At 38.6% G+C, this 25,445-nt stretch overlaps 1 long non-coding RNA gene across 2 annotated transcripts; it reads left to right on the forward strand.

The window, feature by feature from the left end:
* Window positions 1-1,891: 1,891 nt before the first annotated feature.
* LOC117286331 lies at window positions 1,892-25,106 on the forward strand. Of its 2 annotated transcripts, XR_004517459.1 has the most exons (5): window positions 1,892-4,826; window positions 5,801-5,880; window positions 20,426-20,539; window positions 21,332-21,446; window positions 24,107-25,106. It is a non-coding gene; the product is annotated as an uncharacterized LOC117286331 (long non-coding RNA). The 2 variants fall into 2 exon arrangements; XR_004517458.1 differs by lacking the exon at window positions 24,107-25,106 and having other exon boundaries at window positions 21,332-21,721.
* The last annotated feature ends 339 nt before the right edge of the window (window positions 25,107-25,445 follow it).

A 25,445-nucleotide genomic window follows, 5' to 3' on the forward strand; every position in this document is an offset into this window, starting at 1 on the left:
CTAAACATGTTATATGCTTCACTTCTGAAGCCAGCCCTATACAAATCCTAGGAATGAATCTGACCCAGGCAGCCCAGAAGTAAAGGGACAGAGGGAAGGCATGATCCCAACACAATTTATTAAATGCTTTCAAGGAGAAGCTAAATGTCATGATGCCCAGCTGTGATCCCAGTACTCTAGAAGGCCAAGGCAGGCAGACTGCAAGTTTGAGCCTAGCCTGGATAACTTAGTGACAGTGAGAATCCGTCTCAAAAAAAATTTTTTTTAAATGGGGGATTCGGGGATGTAGTTCAGTCCAAAGCCTCTGGGTTCAATTCTCAATACTGAAAAGAAAGAAAGAGAGAGAGAGAGAGAGAGAGAGAGAGAGAGAGAGAGAGAGAGAGAGAGGGGTGTGTGTGTGTGTGTGTGTGTGTGTGTTTGAAAGAGAGAGAGAGAGAGAGAGAGAGAGAGAGAGAGAGAGAGAGAGAGAGAGGAAGGGATGGATGGAGGGAGGGAGGGAGGAAGGAAGGAAGGAAGGAAGGAAGGAAGGAAGGAAGGAAGGAAGAAAGGAAGGAAGGAGGAAGGAAGGAAGGAAGGAAGGAAAAGAAAGAAAAGAAAGCTGCCAAGTTGTCTTACTATGATTGCTATGCTTTAAATCTAAAATGTCCCCCCAAAGTCTCATCTGTTCAGAGGTGGACCTAATCAAGCGATTGGATCATGAGGACATTATAAATTCATCATCAGATTAATCTATTGGTGAAATAATAATTTGATGACATTATTGGGAGGTAACAGAAACTTAGGAGATGGGGCTTAGCTGAAGGGAGTGGGTCATGGGGGATTACCTCGAGGACTGTATCTTGTGCTTAGCCCTTCTTTTCTATATTTTCTCTCTCTGTCTTCTGTCTATGAGGTGAGTAGATTTTCTCTGCCATGTCCTTCTTCCATGACATTCTACACAAAAAATATGAGGCTAGAAACAAGGGAATCAAATCACCATGGGCTAAAACTTCTGAAACCGCAGCCAAAGTAAATCTTTCCTTCCATAATTTGTTATTATCAGGTATCTTACCCCAATAATGAAAAGCTTAGAAACATGGGAAAATGTATAAAACATTACTATAATACTATTTAGGAACACCCAAAGGGGAGCCACACAGAGGGGTCATGTTTGGGTTAAGCCTAGAAATGTGGTTTATTACATCAGATTAAGAAGGTGTGACAATGGTGGTACAATAGGCAGGGGACCTGAAAGAGCATAGGCCACACAGGTGAGAGGTGAGTGTCTGTGGCCTGTGGTTCTGGGAAGGATTAGAGGCCTTGGGATGAAGAGAACTGAGGGGTGAAGCAAAACGAGATGGGGCTCTATTTCTTCTCAGCTCATCTTTACTCCAGTGTCACCTTCCTCTTCCTGAAGTTTCCCAGAACAAGTCAGCAGTCAACCTGGCCTCAGGGAACTCTCCATCAGTTCATCACAAGAGACATACTCAGATATTATCTTAGTTACATTCTTTTTTTTTTTTTTGGTACCAGGGATCAAACTCGGGTCCTTGCGCTTGCGAGGCTAGCAGCAGAACCACTGAGCAAAATCCCTGGCCCTCTTAGTGACATTCTCATTGCTGGGATGGAATACCTAACACCCAAAGTGAAAGGAGAAAAGGTTTATTTTGGCTCAGTTTGTGGAAGTTTATTTCAGTCCATAACTGGCTTGTTCCAAGGCAGAGTACACAACAGATAGGCATCAGAGGAAAAACAGTTCAGTGCAGGCAGAAGGCAGCAAAGCAACAAAGTAGGAAAAAAATAAGTTCAACTAATCTTAGCAGGTTCTTTCTGCCCTTTTTATATTTTGTCTAGGCTACTGGGCTTAAGGAAGATGCCAAACCAATCAGTGGACTGATTTAGTAATCACACATCCTTACTCCCAGCGTCACACACTCTAGATCCAGCCACCTCTGAAACAGCCCCCACTTATAACTGCATGGGGATTTGGGTGGACAAATAGACACAAGCCATAATAAGTACATAGGCTTGGAGGGCATAAAAGAAGTCTCCTTGCATGAAGGAAAAGGTTACCTTCACTAAGTACCCATTATGGTAGGTGCTTTTCTAAAACACTGTATTAATTTTTATTACTATAATAAAATGCATGGTTGTGGGTAATTTTATAAAGAAAAGAGACTTATTTAACTCAGCTCTGCTATGGACCTTAGGAAGAGGGCATAATCAATGGCAGGAAAAAGAAGGAAAGAGAGAGATCACATGTCAAGACATGACATCAGAGCATTTCACCAGAGTCAAGGAAAGACAAATCCCTGATGCTCCACAGGGACATTTCATTCACAGCAGCAGCAAGGCAGAAACAGCTTGGGCCCACTAGATGATCTTGGCTTCCAACGTTGACCCAGGAGTAAATATCTCTAATGGTCCTGTGTACCATATACACTCCTCTCTGATAACAACCTGCTCTGAACTTGGGCTAAGTGCTGCTAATATTGTTGGTCAATTGCAGATGGGCCAAGGGGGTCAGAAACATCCCTTATGTGGAAGGGGCACTTTACTGGCTAAGGCAATTGGAGCTGCTCAAGAAAGAATATTGCAGACTGGGTGGCTTAAATAACAATCATTTTTCTCACAGTAAAAAAATCAAGGTGTTGGCTGATTCAGTTCTTGATGAGGTCCCACTTCCCGGTTTGCAGAAAGACTGTACTTTATGTGACAGAAAGAGAGCTGGCTTGCTCTCCGGACAGTTCTTATAAGGGTACTAATCCAATTCATGAGGCTTCCACTCTCCAGGCCTAATCCTCTTCCAATGGTCCCACCCCCAAATGCCATTGTATTGAGAATTAGGCCTCAATATGCAAATTTTGTTGGTGGGGGGCACAAACATTCACTCCACAGAGGAGTATCATCTCATGTTTGCCTTCCAATAGCAAGAAAAATATTTTATTATGTCCATTTTACAGAGAGGAAGATGAAGGATGAAACATGAAGTGGTAAGTAAAGAATGGTGGCTGGGCAAAGGGTCATATTTCTCCCTGTGTCCCAAGGTGGGGAGGAGAGCTGGTAGCTGCTGCCTAAGTGGTCACTGCATGAAAAGATAGCAGGGCCCACCTCCTGCAGGGCAGGTCTCAGAAACACTGCAGAGGGCCCAGCCTAGAGAAAGGACTCAGCCCCCTAATGGTCCTGTTGAAATCACTGTCTGAACATCCATTCATGAGTGGTCTCCTGAGTACCTCTGGGCCTAGTGTTGCTCATGTATCCGTCCAGTCGTCACGGCCACAACAATCCATCTTGGCCTGTTGCACTTGGAGACCTGGAAAGGGGCCATCACGTGGCCTTTAGAGCTGCTCTGGCATAGTATAAAGTACAAATTTAGGGCCAAAAGAGTGTGAGTCCCTGCTCTGTGTCTTGGGAGGTGCAGGGCCTTTGGGAGAAAGGTGCCTTTCTCCCCACTTTGAAATCAAGAGGGTAGGACTTGAGAGGTGAAGAAGCACAGACTCGCACAATCAGAATTCACACTCCAGACCACAATGCACACTTGTGCTTCCCAGGGGTCTCACAGGTGTTAGAATCTATGGGGGTTTGGAGAATGCAGGTTTAGAGCTCTTCCTTCAACTCGTAAACTGCATCCTGGGGATGAGGCCCTGAAATCCATGTTCTTCACAAGCTCAGTAGGTGATTCTGATGTGTAAGGAGCTTGGAGAGTCAGCTCTCCCCTGCCTCAGGGCATCTGTAACAGGCCCACAGACAGCATCCAGCAGGAGGGTAGCTAACACTGTGGGAACACAGCTGGCAAAGGCTCCATCCCTCAAAGCTAAAAGAGCTGCTTGCTTGGCTGGAGTGACTTCTGTGACTAAAGCATATGATGGAGCCACCAAGAACTACTGTGATTCAACAGGAGTTAAAGAGGACCAGGTCTGGCCTTTCCTGCTAAGGGTTTCATCCTTGGCCTGATCAAGGGAAGCTTAGCTTGGCTGGGGATTTAGCTCAGCGGTTCAGTGACCTGCCTTACAAGTTCAAGGACCCAAGTTCATTCCCCGGTACATAAGAAAAGAGAGAGAGAGAGAGAGAGAGAGAAAAGTTTAGCTTCCCTGTAGATATCTTAGACTATTTCAATTTTCACAACTTATATGAGTTAAATTAAATTCAACATTCCTTGTAGTGTGTTAAATTCTCCTCAATATTTGTTCTGCTTATAAAACCCCCCAATGAAAAGGCATAGTGACAAGTGTTTAAAAGGTCTTTAATATTGTCGAGAGCAAGGTTGATGGCTTAATCCCCTATCGTCCTTTATCAGATCCACCTCCCAGCAGCTCTAAATTATAGTGCAATTTAAGCAAAAAGTCAGTATGCTTCCCATAGAAATGCAGTTTCACAACAAAACCTTTAGCCCACATCGAGCTATCTCCAACTGCCCCTAATTTTTCTTCTATAGATGCTCAGCAGCTGCCAGGGTTTCTGTTAAAATACTTGAACACAATGGACCAATCAGCACTTGCTATGGTTGGCAGCTGAGACTGATGTCTGTGTGTCTGATTAGTGTTGACTTAGTCTCCCATCATAGCTTTGGTACTGAGAACTGACCACCCCTGCCCCACCCCCACAGCTGCCTCTTTGCCCATTTCTCCAGCTCTCATTTGTGCTCATTTGTGACACTGGCCTGAGTTTACAAGTAACACTGAATGACTTCCTGATTGACTGATTGATTGATTCTGTTGTTATAGAAACTACCAGACTCCAGTGTAATGGTATTTCTTCCTGACTTTATGTGTGACAAGGTTCTGTCTCCCTGGGCTGGCTTCATCTGGATCAGGAAGAGTAACCGCATGCACAGCATCAAGAGGAAGGTGAGATAGTGGTAAACCTTGGTGAAGAAAAACAATAAGGTGGAACAAATGATCATGAAATGTGGAAAATTCCATCAGAAGTAGCCTATGCGATGATTATGGATATTGGGGGTTTAGGTTCAAGCTAGGCTTGTGTTCACATTCTCCGTTCCTTCACTTATTAGATTTCCTCATTTGTAAAACCAGGATAGTACTTATGCCTTTAGGTTCCCTTGAGAAATAGATGAAAGGTTGCCAATAAGACAGAAATCATACAGCCTGAGACCTCTGAGGGACCATTCTCTAAGGCTCTTGGGTAGAAACTTAAATAACAAACAATACTACATAATTTGGGGAACATCTTAAATGTGCTCATGTAATGTGCTATCATTTTTGCTACAAAAATACAGTGTAAGATGATTATAGGAATTCGAGAAAATATTAATTTAAGGGTCCCTGTGAACTCTGTACCCAGAAATTAGATACCAGGGTGTATGAAGAATATCCTCTTCTTGGGGAATGTCTGTGATTTTGTTTGTAATCTTTTTTTAATATGACATCAAAATTAAATTTGTAGTCCCTTGTGAATGCACTACCCAGGTGATACTTCTGCCCCCCAATAAACTTCCTTGGGTATACAATAAGTTTTCAATACACATTAGTGGTGTTAAGCATCATCAAAATGTCTCCAGTAAGGCTGAAACCACTACACATATTATACTCGTTCTTAGCCAAAAGGCCGAGAAGCAATACAACACATATTGCAAATGGAGTTATGCCAATGCATGCTGTATGGTGACAGGGACACTTGGGTTCCCATTGGGCAGCACAAAGATTACTGACCCACCTGCCCACAGGCCTTCCAGCTCCTGTGCATCAATTGGCACCTTCCTTTTGAATGGGACCCCAGCTACCTGCTCAGCGTTGTGCCCTTGTTCAAATTCCCCATTCAATTCCTTTGTACACCTGCATAATAACCATAATCATGCTCACAGATGTTTCCTGTTCTCCCTGCTCATTGGAGTTAGTCTTCTCTGTCCTGTTGGCCTTGTGACTCTGGTGAATCAAGTGTGAGGTAAGTGACATTCTCTTTCAGAGCTAATGTGTAGTGCGCTAGATTACCCTCCCTCTGCCACAGCAACCAGTGGTGGCTGCTGTGTCACATTAGGCACTCGAGTCAGAGAACATGAGGGAGGGAAAGGAAGAGAGCATGAGTAGAGGGCAAGGACATGTAGCATAAGTTTTGCCAATTAAAAATACATCAGCATTAACTGGCTTATCCTTTTTGGCACTTTCCATTTTAGACTCACTATATTGTAATAATTTTGTTTATATGCTTGCCCTCCCACTCATGAACTTTCTAAGGGCAAAGACAATGCTACTTATTTCTGATTCTGAAGTTTCCAGCAAAGTGCCAGTATATGATACACACATGCACACACACATATGCATAAATAATTAATTATTAATATGCGTTCACTAAATGAATAAACCATAATAAGGGTGGCCGCTTTAAGTCACTGTTAGCTTCATGACACGGATGTATCTATGCTTTTATTTGCACAAGGTCTTTATATTACATTTCTTTATCTCTTCTCATGGTCCTTTAGCCCAAGAAGTCATCTAACAGCCCATCATAGATTATTCCTACATCTCCTGATTGATTCAGATATCCATTTATTTGTCCCTTCACTTACTATACATATATTCATTTATTCATCCAATGTCTGAATGTCTGCTCTATGGCAGGTACTGTGTTATAGATTGGTAATATGAAGATGTATAGCCCTGTTCTTGCTATATAATAATACAGTGAGTGAGTAGCTGTTAACACACATAGGAGTGAGCCCTCAATAGACACTGGACACCTGATCTTCTTTTGGGGGGGTATTTTTTATTGGTACATTTTAGGTATACAATACAGTTACATTCATCATTGGGGTTTTGTGCCTTTACATAATATATCTTGGTTCTTATGTTTTCCCCCTGGCCTCCCTTCACCCCTCCACCCTTTCTCACTTACAAAGACTTTGTTTCCATTTTTTTCCTTTCTCTGATTTGTTCTTTTCCCTTCTTACCTTTCCTCCACCCCTCTCACTTCCCCCACAACTTTAGACCTTTTTTTCCTATTACTCAATATTAATTATACAGTTTGATCCTTATTTACACTTTTAGTTTACACACCAAAGAAACTATATGGTATTTACATATGTGAGTCCTGTTAATTTCACTTAAGAGTATGTCCTCAATGTGCATCCACTTAGCTATAAATGTTTCTCATTTGTTATGGCTGAGTTGTACTCCATTTTATAGAAAAAAACACATCATCTTTGTCCAGTCTGCAGGTGATAGGCAAATGGGCTATTTCTGAGTTTTAGCTATTACAAACTGTGCTGTTATAAACATAGGTGAGCATATATCACTGTAGTTTGATCCTTTTAATTCTTTTGGGAAGATACCCAGCAGGGGAATAGCTGGGTCAAATGGAACTTACAATCCTAGTTGTTTAAGGTGGGAGTGTTGGTTGCACTTCCACTAACAATGAAGAAGGGTTCCTGTCTCCTGCAACCCAGCCAGCTTTTGTTATTGGCTAATTTCTTGATAGCCATTCTTTCTGGGATGAGGTGGACTCAGTGTTGTTTTCATCTGCAACTCTTGAATGACCAGTGATGTCAAACATTTTTTCATATGTTCATTTGCTGCTTTTACTTCTTTGTTTGAGAAATGTCTATTCACTTCAGATGACAATTTTGAATTGGGTCATTATATTTGATTTTTTTATTGTTGTTCTTTATATTCTGGATAGTATAAGGAACAGTTGGAGAAATTTTTTCTCATATTATAGGCTGTCTGTTAACTCTGTTGGTGGTTTCTCTTGCTGTATAGAAGCTTTTTAAAAAGATGAGATCCCAGTTGTTGATTCTTTGTGCTAGTTCCCGTGGTACTGAGGATTTGTTCATTAAGTCTTTTCCCATGCCACCATTTTTAAGAGTTCTACCTAATTTATCGTCCAACAAGTTTAGGATTTCTGTATTAATATTTAGAACTTTAATCCACTTGGATTTTAGTTTAATGCATGGTGAAAGATAGGGTTCTAGTTTTAATCCTGGCAAGTTGAGATCCAGTTTTTCCAACACCATTTTTAAAGAAGCTATCTTTCCTCCAGTGAGGATGGTTGGGTCCTTTGTCAAACTCAAGGTTGAGTATGTCTAGAGTTTTTTCTGCATCTTTTAATCTATTCCACTGATCCTCAGGTCTGTTTCTTTGCCAGTACCATGCTGCTTTTATCACAGTGGCTTTGTAGAATAGTTTCAAGTAGGGGATTGTGATACCCCCTGCCCTGTCTCTGTTTCCTAGAATGGCTTTTGCTATTCTAGGTCTCTTCTGGTTAGAAAAAAATTTTTGGATTGTTTTCTCTAGTTTTGTGAAATACACTATTGGAATTTCAATCAGAATTGCATTGAATCTGTATAGCAGTTTTAGAAGTATAGCTATTTTGACTATATTGGTTCTTTCTACCCAGGAACAAGGTATGTTTTTCCATTTTATTATATCCTTTTCAATTTCTTTTTTTCAGAATGTTTTAGTTCTCAATGTAGTGGCCTTTTTCTTCCTTCATTAGACTGATTCCTAGATATTTCATTTTTTCAATGCTATTGTGAAAGGAATTATTTCCTTAATTTGTCTCTCAATGAATCTGTTATTTGTGTACAAGAAGGCTATTGATATTTGAGTGTTTACCTTGTATCCAGCTACTCTACTGAATCTGTCAATTAAGTCTAGAAATCTTTTGGTGGAGTTATTTTGGTCTTCTGTATAGACTATCATATTGTCAGCAAATAATGACAGTTTAACTTCTTTTTCCTATATTTATTGCTTTTATTTCTTTCTCCTGTCTACTTGCTGCAGCTAATGTTTCCAAAACTATACTAAACAGGAGTGGTGATAGTGGACATCGTTGTCTTGCTCCTGATTTTAACATGAAGTTTTTCAGTTTTTGACTATTTAGTATGATGTCGGCTGTTGGTTTTTCATAGATAGCTTTTATCAAGTTGAGACAAAGACCCCATCTGTTTGAATTTTCTTCAGAGTTTTTATCATGAATGAGTGTTGAATTTTGTTGAATGCTTTTTCTGCATCTATTGAGATGATCATATGGTTTTTATCTTTGACTCTGTTAATATAGTGTATTACATTTATTGATTTATGTATGTTGAATCATCCTTGCATCCATGGGATAAATCCAATTTGGGTGTATAATCTTCTTGATGACTCTCTGTATTCTGTTTGCCAGTATCTTATTGAGGATTTTTGCAACTATGTTCATTGGGGAGATTGGCATGTAGTTCTCTTTTTTGGTTGGGTCTTTCCCTGGTTTTGGAACCAAAGTAACTCTTGCTTCTGGAATGAATTTGGAAGTATTTCTTCCATTTCAGTTTCATTGAAGAGTTTAAAGAGTACTAGTGATAGTTCTCTAAATGTCATGTAGAATTCAACAACGAAGCCATCAGGGTTTGGGCTTTTCTTTGTTGGTAAATTTTTAATAATGTACTCAATTTCACTGATTGTAATTGAGGTGCTTAGAATTTTTATATCTTCTTCGTTCAACTTTGGTAACTCATATGTATCTGGAAGCCTGTCCATTTCTTCTGTGCTTTGCCTTTTATTAGAATACAGGTTCTCAATGTAGGTAGTGATGATCCTCTGGATTTCTGCTGGATCTGTTGTGACTTCACCTTTTTCATTCCTAATTGCATGGATTTGAGCCTTGTCTTTCCTTTATTTTTTGATAAGGTTGGCTAAGGGCTTATAAATTTTATTTATTCTTTTGAAAAACCAACTCTTCAATTCATCGATTTTTTTGGTATTGTTCTATTTGTTTCCATTGCATTGATTTCTGCTCTGATCTTTATAATTTCCTCCCTTATATGAGTTTTCAGTTTGCCTTGTTCTTCTTCTTTAAAAGCTTAAGATTCAGCATTTGGTTGTTATTTGAGCTCGCTCTGTTTTCCTAGTGTGGGCATTCACTGCTATAGATTTTCCTTGTAAAATTGCTTTCATTGTGTCCCATAGATTCCTGTATGCTGTATTGGCATTATCATTTATTTGTAAAAACTACCTAATTTCTTCTGTGACTCATTGATTATTCAGGAGAGTGCTGTTCAATTTCAATGTGTTTGTGAAGTTCTTGTAGTTTCTTATGCTATCGAACTCCAGTTTAATTGCACTATGGTTTGATAATACACATGGGATGACTTTGATTCCTTTGTGTTTACTTAAACATGTTCTATGAACTAGTATGTGGTCTATTTTGGAGAATGACCAATTGGAGCTGAAAAGAATGTATATTCTGATTTTGTGGGGTGGAACACTCTGTAGATATCTATTAAGTCCATTTGTTCAAAAGCTTGGTTCAGTTCTAGTATTTTATTGTTGATTTTTTTGTCTAGATGATCTATTTGTGACTATGGGGTATTTAGGCCCCAAGCACAATTGCATTAGTGCATATTTGTTGTGTCGTGTGCCTTACTGTTTGTTTTGTATAGCTGGGGACATTAATATTTGATGCATATATATTTATGATTGTCATCTCTTCCTCTTGGATTGTTCACTTTGCAAGGGTATGATGACCTTCTTTGCCTCTCAATTAGTTTTGGTTTGAAATTTACTTTGCCTTCAAATAAGATAGCTATCCCTTTTTTCCTGGTTCCTGTTGCATGGAGAACTGTTTTCCATCCTTTCACTTTCAGTCTATGAGTTTCTTTTTTAACTAGGCCCATTTCTTTTATATGACATATTGTTGGGTTTTGCTTCTTAATCCATTCTGCCAGTCTATTTCTTTTCTCTCTCTCTCTCTCATTGAGTTTATTGGTACATTTTAGGTATACAGTACAGTTACATTCATCGTTGGGATCTTGTACCTTTTCGTGACAGGTCTTGGTTCTCATTTTTTCCCCTTGTCCTTGCCCTCCCTCCACACCCTCCTCCCCTCCCCATTTACAAATACTTTATTTCCATTTTTCATTTTTTCATATTTTTTTCTTTTCCCTTATTACCTTTCCCCTACCCTCCTCACTTACTCTACACATTTAGCCCTTTTCTTCCTATTTCATATTGTCAATTATATCATTAGGATCTTATGTACTATTATAGTTTTTCACACTAGAGAAACTATTTGGTATTTATACATGTGTGACTTATTTAATTCACTTAGGAGTATATCCTCAATATGTATCTATTTTCCTATGAATGAATCTAATTTCTCATTCTTTATGGCTTAGTAGTATTCCATTTTATAGAAAAACCACATCTTCTTTATCCAGTTTCCAACTGATGGGCAAATGGGCTGTTTCCAAGTTTTAGCTATTACAAATAGTGCCGCTATAAACATAGGTGTGCATATATCATTGTGATATGATTCTTTTAACTCTTTTGGAAAGATACCCAGCAGAGCTATGGCTGGGTCAAATGGAACCTCTAGTCTCAGCTCTTTGAGGTATTTCCATATTGATTTCCATAGATGTTGTACCAGTCTGCACTCTCACCAACAATGGAGAAGGATTCCTTTCTCCCCACAACCCCACCAACATTTCTTGTTGGTTGATTTCTTGATAGCAGCCATTCTTTGTTAATTGAGGCCATTAACGTTGATAGTTATAACTGATATGTATTGACTTACCATCAGCATGATATTTTCCTTTGTTGGCTCTTCTTAATTTTTTCCCCTTCTCCCTTTAATTTCTTGCCTTGCCTGCTGGATTTGCTCTGTTGGGCCTCGAGGAGTTGTGATCTTCATTTTCTTTTTCTAGGATATTACTTAGAATAGTTTGGAGTGCTGGTTTGGTATTCATGAAGTTTCTCAGGTGTTCTTTGTCTTGGAAGTATCTTATTTCCCCAACAATTTTGAAAGATAGTTTTGCAGGATACATCATTCTAGGTTGGAGGTTATTTTCTTTTAGGGCTTGAAATACCTCACTCCAGGTGCTCCTTGACTTGAGGGTTTGTGTTGAAAAGTCTGCTGTGATTCTGATGTGCTTTCCTTTTCATGTGATTTATTTCTTTTCTCTAACTGCTTGTAGTGTTTTGTTAATCTTCTGGTTTTCCGGGAATCCTGATTATTATATGTCTATGTGTAGATTTTTTATCATGGCTAGTTGGAGTCCTATATTCCTCACTTATCTGTATATCAAATTACTTTGCTCTGTTTGAAAGTTTTCTGTCATTCTGTGAACAGTTTTGTTTTTCTGTGTCATTTGTATTTTCTCCTGGTTTTTCTTAAACTCCTATCAGTCTTATACTATTCTTCTTTGCATCATCTAGGAGCTGTTGGATTGATTTCTAATGTTCCCTTACTATTTTTAAGAGATCCCTCTTTTCATGGTCACTGACTGCCATCCTGTCTTCTATCTTTGATTATCTGTCTTCTGATTGGCTCAGTCTGTCATGTATACTTTCAATAGAGTTTTTAATATCCTGGGTATCTGTTTGAATCTGTTTCATGGATTCCATTTCTTTCCTATGCTGGGCATTCATGGCTTCTATCATGGTCCTGAACTCATGTATTTTTTATCTGTTTCTGTTCTAGAGTCTCTATTCATATCTTTCTTTCTGCTTGCCTCTCAGTAGTTATCTATTTATGTTTTGAATTTTTCTAGGGCCTCATTCATCTGTTTTGTTACTTTCTGTGCTATCAGTTCAGGATGTCCAGATGGTTGATTATCACACTTTTCCACCTCATTTCCCCAAGAATTTGCCTTTAGTGAGCCGGCAGCCTGTGTTTGTGCTTGTGCCTTGCTTGGATGTCTTCTCATTTCTATTTTGTTGGTACTGTCCTTGGTTTAATCCCTGGATTAACACTTCACTTTTCCTGTTATGGCTTGTCTTTAGGTTTTTGAGTCTCTAATGACTCTGAGGCAATCTCTTTTTTATTATACCAGGAAGGACAACTGATTAGATTGATCACAACACCTTAGCCCAAGTGATACAATCAGCAACATAATAGCATCAAGTACAGCTTAAAAAATGACAATTTGTAATAGTTATCAATGTGTCACCTTTAACCATGTGAATTATCTAACAAAGAATTCAAAATAATTGTATTGAGGCAGCTCAGCAAGTTACAAGACAATACAGGAGACAAACAATATAAAAAAAACAATACATGGACAGAACAAGAAGTTCAATAAAGAGATTAAAATTAAAAACAAAATTTTGGAAGTGAATTATATAAGAAATTAAATGAAAAGTGCAACATTTAGCATCAACAATAGAATAGATCAAGCAGTATAAACTGTGAAATCAAAGATAGGTCATTTGAAAGTATCCAGTCAGAGAAGAAAAATGAAAAAAAATGAGAAAATCTTCAGTAATTGTGATACATAATCAAGTGCTAACATTCATATTGTAGAAGTCTCAGAAAGAGGAGCAAAGGATATATTTGAAAAGCTTATTTATTTATTTTTGGTACCGGGAATTGAACTCAGGTCCTTGCGCTTGCAAGGCAGGCCACCAAACCACTGAGCTAAATCCCTGGCCCTGAAAAGCTTATTTAAAGAAATATGGCTGGGCTGGGGATTTAGCTCAGCAGCACCAAACCTGCCTTGCAAGTGCAAAGTCCTGAGTTTGATTGTTGGTACAAAAAAAGGAACAAACAAACAAAATTTAATCAATAGCATTTAAATAAATATGGTTGAGAACTCCCTGAATATTTCTCTAAAGAGAGAGAGAGAGACAGAAAGAGAGAGAGAGAGAGAGACTCAGATACATGAAGCTGAAAAGACCCAAGTGGATTTAATAAAAGATTCTCTTACAGAGACATCATAATTGAACTGTTAAAAAATAACAGAGAATTTTGGTAGCAGGAACAGAGCCTTGTCACATACAAAGGAATCACGATAAGGATATCAGTAGATATTTTAGCAAAAATATTGGAAGTCAAGAGAGAGTAGATGACATATTCAAGGTTCTGAAAGAATAAAACTGCCAAGCAAGAGAGCTTATTTTTTTAAGGAAACTAAGGAAAAATAAAAAGTTTCCCAAACAGAAGTTAATTGAGAGTATCATCACAAAGATTACTTTATAAGAAAAACTAAAGTGAGTTCTTTGATTGGAAATAAAGGACATTAATAACATGAAAATATTTCAGCGTCTGAATTTCACTGGTAGATCATATAATTCAGAATACTCTAATAATGTAATATGGTATATATAGTGTTAGTAAAATGGTTAAAGGACAAAAATATTTAAAAATAAGGGTAGCTGCGCCAGGCATGGTGGCACACACCTGTAATCTCAGCACTCAGGAGGCTGAGGCAGGAGGATCGCTGTGAGTTCAAGACCAGCCTGGTCTACATAGCGAGTTCCAGGTCAATCTCAACTACATAGTGAGACCCTGTCTCAAAAAACCAAAACAAAAAACAAAAAACAAACAAACAAACAAAACCAAAAGATAGCCACAATAATTTTGTAAAGGATGCAGCTGAAAAACTTCCAAGGCAGAAGTTTATGGTTGTAAATGCCTCATGAAATGAAAAGAAAGTTCTCCAACTACTGCATTCCACATATCAAAGAACTCAAAAAAGAACAAGCTTAGCTCAAATTAACATGAGATATAACAAACATCATAGAAATAAGTGAGAGACTAGAAAAACAACAGAAAAAAGTAAATGAAACTAAGAATATTTTATAAACAAAATATATAAACCTTTAGCTTGACTAACCAAGAAAAAAGGAAGAATCCAAATAAATTTCTGAAATAATATGTCATCCTACTCTCTCTTGAATTCCAATAATTTCATAAATTATTTTGAAATTTCTGAAATAATTCTAAAAGATCAGAAATGCAATAGAAGGACTTACAACTGATAACACAGAAATAAAGTACCATAAGAGACTACTATGAACAAACACATGCCAAAAACTTACATACCAAGCAGAAATTGATAACTTCCCTGAAACATAAATCTGCCAAGACTGAATTAAAAGGAGAATACCTGAATGATTAATAATGAATAAAGACAGAGAATCAGTAATAAATGTCTAAACAAAGAGAAGTACAGGACATGATGTCTTCACTGCTGATTGTGAAAAAATGTTTAAATGTAAACTAATATCAATCCTTTACAAAATCTTCCAAAAAGGATGTCAAACATTCTTTTCTTCACACACTTCTCCTCCCCCACCCTCCCTGCTCCTTCTATCTCTGAATCCCCTTACCTTTTACAAAAGATCCATTTCCCTTTACCCTATTATGTATATTTTCCTTTTCTCTTTATTTACATTTTGGGGTTTTCATATAGGAGAAACCATGCAATATTTAAGCTGTGTGTCTAATTTATTTTACTGAACATTATGTCTCAAAATGCATCCATTTCCTCAAGCATGACTCAGGTTTATCCTTCTTTATGGCAGATTAGTATTGCATTGTCTATAAATGTCAAAATTTATTTATCCATTGTTAATAGACAGTAGGCCACATCCAAGATTTAGTTACCATGAACAGTGTTCCTCTAAACATTGGTATACATGAAACACTGTAATATGATTTTTTAAAAATTAATTTTATTGGTACATTTTAGGTATACAATATAATGACATGCATCATTGGAAGTTTTCACCTTTACACATAATCCATCTTGGTTCTTGTTTTTTCCCAATTCCCCTGCCCTCCTTTCAACCCCTCCACCTCTCTCTATTTACAAAGACTTTGTTTCACTTTTTTCATTTTCTCATGTTAATTCCATTCCCTTATTTCCTTTCTCATTCCTCCTACTTCCCCTTCCCCTTTGAAACTTTTCTTCCTATTTCACATTATCTATTATACATTTTGATCCTTATTTACACTTTCAGTTTTTCATGCCAGAGCAACTATTCAGTATTTACATGTGTGTTCAATTTATCTCACTTAAAAGAGGATGGCCTCAAAGGGCATCCATTTATCTATTAATGTCTCTAGTTTCTTATTTATGGCTGAGTAGTGTGCCATTTTATAAAAACAAAACAAAAACACATCATCTTTATCCAGTCTCCAACTGATGGGCAATTGGGCTGTTTTCAAGTTTTTGATATTATAAACTGCTGCTATGAACATGGATGCACATATATCACTGTGGTAGGATTCTTTTAATTGTTTTGGAAAGATACTCAGCAGTGGAATAGTTGGGTCGAATGAGACCTCTAATTCTAGTTCTTTGAGGTATCTCCATACTGATTTCCACAGTGGTTGCACCAGTCTACATTCCCACCAACAATGGTGAAGAGTTCCTCTTTCCCCACAGCCCCACCAGCATTTGCTATTGGTTGGTTTCTTGTTAACAACCATTCTTTCTGGGATGAGATGGAAGCTCAGTATTGTTTTCATCTGCATCTCTCAAATGACCAGTGATGTTAAACATTTTTTCATATGTTTATTTGTTGCTTTTATTTCTTTGTCTGAGAAATGTCTGTTCATTTCAGATGCCCATTTTTGGATTGGATCTTTAAATTTGGGAGGTCTGATCTTTTTAAATTCTTTATATATTCTAGATAGTAGACTTTGTCTGAGGAAGAGCTGGTGAAAAGCTTTTGCCACATTGTGGGTTGTCTTTTAACTCTGTTGGCTGCTTCTCTTGCTGTGCAGAAGGTTTTTTAAAAAGAAAAGATCCCTCGTGTTGATTCTCTGTGGTAGTTCATGTGCAACTGAGGTTTTGTTCCTGAAATCTTTTCCTATGCCAGGGTCTTCAAAAGTTCTATCTAATCTCTATTCCAGCCAGTTTAGTGTTTCCATATTAATATTTACATCTTTAATCCACTTGGATTTGAGTTTAATGTATGGTGAAAGATATAGGCCTAGTTTTAATCTTTGGCAAGTTGAAACCCAATTTTTCCAGCACCATTTATTAAAGAAGCTATCTTTCCTCCAGTGAGGGTTTTGGCTCCTTTGTCAAAGCTGAGGTGGCTGACTGTCTGGAATTGTTTCTTCATTATCTAATCAGTTCCATTGATCCTTGGGTCTGTTTCTTTGCCAGTACCATGCTGTTTTTATCACAGTGCCGTTGTAGTAAAGTTTCAATTTGGGTGATACCCCCTACCTTTTCTTTGTTTCCTAGAATGGCTTTTGCTATTCTAGGTCTCTTCTTGTTCCAAATGAACATTTGGATTGTTTTCTCAAGGTCCATGAAGTATGCTGCTGGAATTTCATTTTGGATTGCACTGAACCTAAAACAAGTAAATCCTATCATTTGTGATGGCACTGATGGATCTGGAAGGCACTATGTTGAGCATAAGCCAGGCCTAGAAAGGAAAATATGGCACGATCTCACACATAGGTAGAACTTTAAACTGTTGACCTCATAGACGCAGGAAGTGGAATGGTGGTTACCAAATGCTAGAAGGTGAGAGGGTTAGGAAGATGTTAGAAAAAGGCTACAAAATTTCAGTTGGATAGGAAAAATAAGTTCTAGAGTAGAACATGGTGACTATAATTAATAGGTGTATTGGATTCTTGAAAAATCACTGAGAATAGATTTCAAGTTTTCCTGGCACAAAAATAAGTATGTGAGGTTAATGTATCTTTCCACACTGTATACATAATTCAAAATGTTAGATTATACACAATAAATATAATTTTTAATTTGTCAGTTTAAATTATCTTAATAATTAAAGTGGTAACTATGTGAGGTGATGGCTGTATTAACTGACTTGATTGTGTTAATCATTTCACAGCACACATGCATATCAAAACATCGTTATAGTTTGAGTTAGTCTTCTGCCCCCTGGAATTAAAGTGATGCAAATTTAACTGTGAAAGTCATATATTAATGATATTTTGAGGTGGGCTCTTTACAAGGCAATGAGGATTAGATGAGGCAATGAGGGCGGGGCTCCCACAATGGCATTAGAGGCTTAAGAGAAGAAGAGAGACCTGAACTAGTGGTTTGCTATGCTTTGCATGTGATACTCTCTTCCATGTTCTGATGCATTAAGAAGGCCCTTGGTAGATGCTGGCACTGTACAAAATCTTGTACTGCCTAGACTCCAGAATCATAAACTAACTAAACCTCTCCTTTTTTTAAATTCCTAGTCTGTGGTACACAGTTATAGTAACAAAAACCGGGCTAAGAAAATATGCTGTACACTGAAATACATGTGATTTTTGCCAATTATACCCCAATAAAGCTGGGGTAGAGGGAAACAAAGTAATCCTGTATTTGTGTATGCCTAAATCAATGTCATCATTAGATTTGTGTGTGTGTTTGTGTGTGTGTGTGTGTGTATGTGTATAGCTTTCTGCAGAATTTTTTCTTTGTATGGAGTTGGAGCTGCTTTAGAGACACTGTTTATCTCAAAGTTCATTGTAAAATCTAGCATATTTCTCTCAGATGACCTGCTTGACTTCAGAAAGAAAAAGATTACAGCCAGGCACCCCATGTGCACAGTTAGCAGAAAACACCAAGACAATGAAATACTGAAATCTGACATAAAAGGTGTGCTGTGCCTCACTGAGAGTTCTATGAAGCTCTGAAGTCCAAACTGCCCACAGAAATCACTTTTTGTAACCCGAATGTGCCCTATCACAAGGACATGATAAATACAAAATTCAGGCACTTCTGAACCAATTCCCTTAGCTGGGGAGAGTGGATGGCATGAGTCCTCTCAGTTTTTCAGACATATGCTGCCATAAATTGAAAAGAGTCTGGTAAAAATGTGGAATTACCTGTGAGGGAAAAAAATTGGAAGCTGTTTGAAAAAGACATTTCAAACTTCTTGCTTCTTTGAATCACAATATTGCTCTAGGCCAGGTCCCAGCTCTCATCATGTCAGAAGAAGATGAGGTAGAGACTGATGGTGGAAGGAGCTCAGGGTGTACACTGGTGCCCCCTGGATCCAGGGCTGCCTGTAACTGGAAAGCTGAAAATCAGGGTGAGGATGTAGAAAGCAATCAGACAGACCCCTGCTCTCTTAAAGTGGTCAAGACCAAGCACCCACCCAAGGTGACATGGGCAGCTTTGCACCCAGTAAGTTACCGAGCACTGTCATCTCTCAGTGCACAGATGCATGGCTGCTTTCACAACATGAGTTCAGCACAGTCCTATGTAGAGTATGAAAGGGCAGAGGTCCAATAGATTGATACTCCAGTCTGAAAACCATTGAGCTCACAGCATTTTAAGGCATTTGGTTTGCCCTGTTCTAAATTCTCTCAACACTGTTTAATTTGATACTGTTGAAGTTTGCATCCATGTATCCATTTTCTCATCTACAAATATACATCGCCACCAAAATGCCAATCTCCTATCCATAGTGACAACTTCTTGTATTCTTGAAGTTCCTTCTCTTTTTCCACCTAGGAAATTTCCTTAAGGTTAGCATTACAATGTGCTTTATGCAGCATTCAAGATCGATGTGGTGGGTTATATGTTTTTATTTACATCTGCATGTTCTTTTATGTGATGTGATAAATGTGTGTTATATGGACTTAAATGCAAAGGTCTGGCAATGCTGCACATAATTGGTAGCATATTTCCAGAGCCCAGGCATTACATCCTTTAGGACAACTTTGGAATCATCCTTTTTTCTCAACCACTTGCTCCACCCTAGCCTTTGTCCTTCACACCTCAGTGAGTTTTCTTTCCTGATGTTGAAGTCAATCATTTATCTACCTGAAGCTCCTGACTTTACCCTTAACATTTTTTCTGGATTCTATCTGTACTTCTAGAATAATCTTTTAAAAATTTAATTCAGGCCATGTGACTCCCCCTTTTTAGGATATTTCAGCAGCTCCTCGTTACCTAAGGATAAATACAGACTTCTTTGCTTTATGTACCAGGGAAGCTGGAGCCAGTATCTCACTCCTGTCCTCTACATTCTTTGCATTCTATTTTTCTCATTCTAAAAAGGAGAATGGGAAAATGTGAACAGCTGAACCAAATGTTCCCAAGTGCAGGCTGTAAACCAGAGGCACAGGAGCAACACCTGTGGGAGCTGGAAAGGATTATATAGTTTTGGTCCCTACCTGGCATTTACTGGATCAGAAACAGGGGGTGGAGCCAAATATAGGAACCAACCATTTCCCCATCTTTTTAGAAGAACAATTTATAACAGCTAAACCTTGGAAGCAGCCTATATGTCCATCATCAAATGATTGATGATGTAATATTTATACACAGTGAAATACTGCTCTGCAAAAGAAGGATAAACTTGAGTCATTTGTAGGAAAATGGATGCACCTTGAGACCATAATGTTAAGTGAAATAAATCAGACTCAAAAGCTTAGATATTACATGGTTTCTCTTATATGAGAAACCCAAAATATAAATAAAGACTAAAATAAAAGATAGGTAAATAGGAAGTAGGAAGACAGACCTTTTTCAAATGAGAAGCAGACCAAGAGATGGAGGGAGAGGGGAGAGAGGAAAAGGGAAGGAAAAAAGAATTAAGATATATTACTACATGTACCAATTCCCTGTAAGAAATGTAATCATTACGTACTACAAATGTGTACAAAAAATAATAATAATAACTGGAGGAAAAACAACTATCCAGGTGATCCTGAAGACTGTGAATAAATGCTTTAAACCATTGCCCAGGATGGAGGCCTCGCCTTTTGGTAATAAATTAAACACAAGTATATAATTCTTGTTCAGCTCAGTCTCAACTGCTGAGGATTAGAAGATCTTCACTTCTCTGAGAGTTCTCCCAGTGGGCTTCTGCTGCCTTCAGGAGATCCTCGAAGGGAGAAGTCCTTCACAGGAGAGCAGGTCAGACCCTTGTTTATGTGCTTCCTCTTCCCATTCTCCAGTGTTCTTAGGGATGCCAATGGCTGTGTGCCCTCTGTCTCCTCCCCCCAACCAGTTGTGCCCACATCTGCTAGAAAATGAAAATCAGTTGTTCCTACAAAAAGATGAGATTATTCTACATAACATGTAAAGTCTGCTTTGAGATGTTGCTTTATCATTTCATTACAAATTCACCAGGGGGAGGAAGAGGGAAAAGGCATCGTCCTTCATGGAAACACTTTAGCCCACCTATGTCATGGTAGAGTCCACCACATCTTGGAAGGAGATTTCTAAACTCAGCAAAGGTCAGATCTTTACCTAGCCCTGCTCAGCTAGCTTTCTTCTACATGGGACCTCAGAAGCAAAACTGAGTTACTTCAGAAACTGCCATGTCTGAGGTACATGTGATTGACAGTAACCACTAGATTGTAGCTGAAATGGCAAGCCATAAAACAAGGTAGATCTCACTTCTGCTGGGGTAGTAAAGTCCATTTCAAAAGATGTTCCACAGCACAGAGACCACAGGGGTTGTTTACCCCTGTCTCTCCCTCCTTCCCCCATCCTTTAAGTATTATAAAAATAGAACAGTGACTTTTAAATGTCAAAGAAATAGATGCATCTATCCATAATTTCAAAACTGTAGCTCAGTCACTACTGTAGATTTTTGCAATGAGCTTGTGAAGCTTGGCCCATTTATACTCTCTGTGCTAGTGTAGACATTGTGCTTTGTGGTTTGCCTCTTCCTCTAACCTTACATTCATACATTTCCCCCAGCTTGCTGCCAGGAAACCTGCAATATAACCAGAAGGCTCTCCTAGAATCACAATATTAGAGCTATAAAGGATTCAGATATCATCTTCTGCAGGAATTCTCAGCAAGGTCTTCAGAGGTGGGCTTCAGGAAGTTTGTGTCATCCTTGAAATTATCTGAAAAATTCTACTATAAGCATGTGCATCTTTTTGATATAGTGATGTCCTTGTATTGCCTTAGGTTCTCAAAGCAGTTCACACCCTGAAAAGGTTACATATCCATTCTTTGTACACAGGACCACTGTGTGCAGTCATGAAAGTAGAACTTTACTCAATTTGACTAGTTGGGAGTGGGTAGGTGTTGGGAGGAGATGACACATAAACTAACGCATCCTTTGGAGTTGTGCACTGTTCAGCCGGCACAATTGTTCATGATAGTGTTGCATTCTAATTTTTTTCTTCATTGAGTTTATTGGTACATTTTAGGTATACAGTACAGTTACATTCATTTTTGGGAACTTGTATCTTTACATGGCAGGTCTTGGTTCTCAATTTTTCCCCTTGTCCCTGCCCTCCCTTGCATTCTAATTTTTACTCAGTTTACAGTTGGTACCACTGAGAACAAAAAGGATTTTCCCTTTCTCTGCTTCCATGGCTCTCTGCATCATTTATTTCATCACGCTCACATTATAGTGAAGTAATTAGAGGGAAGATGTCTTTCCAACTCAAGGATTCCACGTTAAGAAATCCACTGTTGAGCACACAAATGCTGTATTTTCCAATATCAGCTTTATTGTCAACTAAGACATTTTCTCTCAGTTGGTTCCAAACTCAGGTAGAGCAGAGGATGGTATTTATCATGCAATAAAACTTAAACCTGTACATGGAGAGTCAATCAAATATTCATGAATAGAAAAACAAAAAATGTCTGCATATGCCACTAAAGACTAAAGATCAAATGAAAAATTAATCCCTTCCCCGAGTCTGGCTGTTAGAAATATTTACCTTGAGGGTAGTTTTGTACTTTGTTGTTTCTCTATTTAGAAACATTAGCATCCTCTTCTATTACATTTTTAAGGGCTTTGACTAATTTTAGCAATTAATAGCTCATGTTTATAGTTCTTCAAATATTTGACAGTACATTGACTCATTCAAGTCTCAACAGGAAAAGCAGGTGTCATCTCCACTTTGCACTAAGAGGAGAACTGACTCAGGGAGACAGAGTGGTTTACCCCTCTGAGTGGAAGAGATGGGTTTCAGGGTGTGTTGGATCTGAGTCCACTGCACTAGGCCATGTCTCAGGCAGTGTGGACAATACAAACAGGCACCTATGTCTGTTTCTCCCCTCCATTCAGCTAAACTTACTGCCCTTCCCTGCTCCCTTGAAGGTGGATATGATTCTGTGATCAGATGTGACCAATAAAATGAGAAGAAAGAGATCTATGTCACTTTTGAAGCAAAGCACTTGATTTTTGGTGATCAGCTCACCAGCTCACCCTCCTTCCTTGGTAAAGTTTTCAATACATAGTAGCACTTTTTATATGGAGGTGTTGTAAATCCAAAGTAGCCTGAGATGATGAACTACACAGAGGACATTTTTTTCTCCCAGAGGTATCTGGTCCTTGAACAAAAATTTAATGTTTACTATGGTCAACCAAGAAGATTGTGTTTGTTACCACAGCACAACCTCGCCTAATCTAGCCAATTCTAGCAGACTCCACACATGACTGGGCTTCTTGCCCTTAAAGCTCAGGCTTCTACTCAGAGGCCTATTTCACATGCTCAACTAATCTTCCCTTCCCAAATTCAACAAACCCTTTGGCTCTTTGTCCCTTGAACTTATAGTTTCCACAGTTTTAACTATTAATCTTCAATAGATACAGTCCAGAGGAAAGTTGGGGAGGTCAGATTTCTACCTAAGGACAGAGACATCGTCAATTTTGAGGAATGCTATCAACCCAGTGGATGTTCTAGGCTGGGTCACATATGAATTTGTCATGATTGGTTGCAATGGGCTAATTAGATAAGGTCAAGATCATTCTAAGATGAAGAGAAAAAAGGAGGAAGAGAAAGAGAAGAAGGAGGAGAAGGGGAAAAATAAAGAGGAGAAGGGAGGTGAAAAGAGAAAGGAAAGAGAAGAAGTAAAGGTGGGCGGGGGACGACCAACAACAAAGTAGCAGAAGCCAGGACCAAGAAAGAGAGGAGATGGGCTTGACCTGGCTAGGAGCTGATTCAGCACCACAGACAGGTCTAGTTGACCTCTTCCTTACCCATTCTTATCAGATCACAAGTAGTCAGATTATATAGAAGTCAGATGATGGGCCTAACTGGGTGACCCACAAACCAAGCTGGGTCTGGGTATTCCATAACTTTATTCTGGCTCTTTTAGATGCTCTTCCCAAATCTTCTTGTGCTGGTAGCCATGCCAAGTGTCTAGATGACCTAGATCCAGAAGACCTAGTGTAGCCCACTCTCTCCCATATACTTTCCTTTGACAAATTTTGAGCACCTACTATGTATGTGTCGCGCTGCAAACCTCTGGGAATGCAGTACAAACTAGACAGATATAGTCTCTACCCTCACAGAAAAACCCGATAGGAAAACCCAATAGCACTTAAACAGCAATTGTAAGAAAGTGTGACTGGTGTCATGACAGAGGATGTAAAAGGAGGCTATGGAATTACCTAGTTGAAGAAATTAACTTATTTAGGAACTTGGGTAATGAGTTCAGGAAAGATTTTTTGATAGTTTTAATCCCTTTCTGAATGTTCTAATAATACATATTTGTGTTTAACTGTAGGAATTTAAGGGATGGAGATTTTTCCATGATTTTAAATTCCACAAACATTTCTCAGGCACATCTTGGACTATTTTCCTTGCATTACCTTCCTTAGTTCTCTCAGTGATCTGGGAGGTGGTGTTTGGTGTTTTTCACTTTCATTACAAGTGAAGAGAGTCCCTACAGCCAATGTGCAGTGGGCTCAAACTCTAGGTTCTTTCCACGCCAAACTGAGCTGACTGGGCCCCACACTCTGGGAACACACCTTCCAAATTCTGAGAACTCAGGTCCTGCAGTCCTTGAAGTCTCTTTGTGGAAGCAGTATGCATCCAAGATGATTTCCGTTTACTCAAGGAGGTGTTTTCTGCACATCTTGGCAGCAGTGAGACTGCTTTCAGTGCCTCCCTTTGTCAGAGATGGCAAATGTCACTCAGCACCCCACGGAAGACTTCTATTCTGCCAGCTGACAGCATCCCATGGAACAGAACAGTGAGTCTCCAATCTTCAGACCATTCCAGCCAGAGGCCAGACAATGCCAGAAGCAAGAAGTGATCCTCAAGGATAAACCTCTGCCCCCTCCTGATGTGGAGAAAGGTCAGCTTTTCCTCATCTGAAACAACAGAGAATGCTTTGATTTTTCTTCAGAGATTGGTATGTCTGGTGAATTGCAAGAGTTGCTTGCTTCCTCTATGTTTAAAATCAAACATGGTTATCTGTTTAGCTTTGGGTTGGTACAAGGTATTAATTCTCAAGATAAAGTCAGGGAAACAGAAGTCCAAAAACACAAATGTACGTACCTTACTTAGATGGTTTTATTGCTCATACAGTAGGCCCTCTTTATCCATGAAATCATGTTCCAAAGCACTGAACCTAAAGAGATTTTTAAATCCTGGAATAGTGTTTTCTCAATTAAGTATATAGTTATTATAATATTTAACTTATAATTTAGGAATGCTAAAATATTATCAACAATAACTACTAACAAAGCACTATAATAAAAGTTGTATGACTGTGTTCTTTGTCAAAAAATCTGCTCATGGTGGGCACTTAACAGATTTACTCAATAAATATTTATTTTGTTGTGTATCTGTTATATATCGCTATGTTGTGTATTGGGAACAAGAGCAGCAAACATTCCCTGACATGATCCTTGACTTCATGGGGCTAAAAGTCGAGAACCTGTGATAGATTGTTGCAGATTATTCACACCAGGGAAATTATCCGGTATTTACACATGTGTGACCTATTTATTTCACTTAAGAGTATGGCCTCAATATGCATCCATTTACCTATAAATGACTCTACTCTCTCATTCTTTATGGCTGAATAATACTCCATTTTACAGAAAAAAAAAAAAAAA

Source organism: Fukomys damarensis, unplaced genomic scaffold (assembly GCF_012274545.1).
Source record: "Fukomys damarensis isolate Sample0158 unplaced genomic scaffold, DMR_v1.0_HiC HiC_scaffold_16, whole genome shotgun sequence".
Taxonomy (NCBI): domain Eukaryota; kingdom Metazoa; phylum Chordata; class Mammalia; order Rodentia; family Bathyergidae; genus Fukomys; species Fukomys damarensis.